This window comes from Berghia stephanieae, chromosome 7 (assembly GCF_034508935.2).
Source record: "Berghia stephanieae isolate SIO BIC M18660-M18661 chromosome 7, UCSD_Bste_1.3, whole genome shotgun sequence".
Taxonomy (NCBI): Eukaryota; Metazoa; Mollusca; class Gastropoda; order Nudibranchia; family Aeolidiidae; genus Berghia; species Berghia stephanieae.
In genome coordinates, this window is record NC_088366.1 from 28131047 (window position 1) to 28132983 (window position 1937).

Genomic DNA, 1937 nt, shown 5'->3' on the forward strand with positions numbered 1-1937 from the left:
ACAGGCCGACTAACTACACCCCCTCGAGCTTTCGGCAGCCTCTAACCAATAACCCACCCTCCCACCACCCCTTCACCCAACCAACCCCTTTCCTCCATTTCTTCACCCCTTCCCTTCACCTTCCTCATCCCCCCCTTTCCCATCCGCCGCTCTTTCCACCCCTTCGCTCCTAAAGCTCGTTAGCTGATGGCATCGAGCGACAAAACAGTATGTCGCATCTTTCTCGCATCTCTCTCCGCGCCACTCGCTAAATAGGGGCGATCACTTTTGCGTTAACAACAGAGCAGCAACTTTCGAAAACTGTCGGAGGGGGGTCGGAGAAAACAAAACGGCGGTAAAGGGGGGGGGGGGGGGGGGGTAGGAAAGAATGAGCAAAGATGATGGGGGTGTTTCAGTTAACTTTTTCTAGTTATTGACTCGATAAAGAATACATAACTGTACGCAGGGGGTACGTTGACACTGTGTGAAAAGGAGGAGGAGGAGGAGGAGGAGGAGGAGGAGATGAATAAATAAACTATTATATTATGGGATGGAAAATAAATTAATGAAAGATGAAAAAAATTTGTATTTTACAGGTACTTTTCCCCCACATTTTCACTGTTCACAATTCTCAACATGCTTCACAATAATTTGGAAGAAAAAAAATTCTGGTTCTTATAAAACAAAAATGTGCCTGATCGGTGCTTTTATATTCATGGGTGTGGAATCCTGTCTGAGAATTCATCTGCGTTGAGTATAGAGAAGAAGAAGAAGAAGAAGAAGAAGAAGAAGAAGAAGAAGAAGAAGAAGAAGAAGAAGAAGAAGGAGGAGGAGGAGGAGGAGGAGGAGAGGAGAGGAGAGGAGGAGGAGGAGGAGGAGGAGGGGAGGAGGAGGAGGGGTGAGAGGAGGAGGAGGGAGAGAGGAGAGAGAGAGAGAGAGAGAGAGAGAGAGAGAGAGAGAGAGAGAGAGAGAGAGAGAGAGAGAGACAGGAATAAAAGAAAGTGAATGGGTATAAAGAGGATGACAGGGTGGAGATCAGAGATTGTGTGTGTGTTTGGGGGTTGGGGGGGGGGGGGGGGGGAGAGAGAAACGAAAGAGGAAGAAATGAAAATGAAAATAATGATAATAATAATAATATAACAAAATAGAAGATTCTTATAAAGATGTTAAAAGGTTTGAAGTCGGAATGGAATCGGGAAAATCCGCACTGCGGGTGCGATATCTTCCCTGACATGGATAGGAAGACGGGCGGTCCCTTTTGTTATGACACCCGGAATGTTTATGTGGGGAAGAAATGACGATAATTGCCCGGTTAACGGGGCGAGGTGCTGAGATCGTCTGCGAGGAAAAGGTGCGAGTTTTCCCACCTCCGGTCTTGTAACGCTTCTCGCCATTGGCTAGATCCCTGTGTCGGGATTTCCAACGACGAAAACCAGACGCCTCTCATAAGCCCCGCCTTCCTGTATAGGCCACACCCCCTCCACAATACGCGCGGTGAGGAGAGGTGTGTCATGTCATTGGATGGGGTGTGTTGGTGTGTGTGAGTGAATGAATGGCAACCGGTTATTGTTACAACTGCTGTGTGAACTCTATTGACGGGTTTTGTGTGGAAATTCAAATAAATGAGAAATGTATTCACAAAATAAATAAATAAATAAATGACACATACTTTTTTTAACGAATAAAACATGAATAGATTAATAAATAAAAAAAAGTATAGGTAAGTAAATAAATAAAGCAATGAATAAATCAGATAAATAAATTAAATGGTTTTCAACAGACACTACTATGAATAAATCGATACATAAAGAGATTGCATTCTCTTCATAGCTTTCATTCAAGAATTGCAACGCCATGCTTTATGCGCTTTACAATAATGTTATTTATTTCTTGTTGTGGGCAAAGTAAACACTACTATTTTGGGATTGCGTGTATGTGTGTGTTTGTGTTTGTGTGTA

General features: G+C 43.7%; 1 protein-coding gene across 1 annotated transcript in view; it reads right to left on the reverse strand.

Moving 5' to 3' along the window:
* The window catches only part of LOC144976987 (uncharacterized), a 68294-nt gene extending 68273 nt beyond the window's left edge, over nucleotides 1–21 (reverse strand). The window contains exon 1 of the mRNA XM_078921642.1: nucleotides 1–21. This exon is cut by the window's left edge and continues 1214 nt beyond it. The gene's annotated coding sequence lies outside the window, so the exon portion shown is untranslated.
* Between the last annotated feature and the right edge of the window lie 1916 nt (nucleotides 22–1937).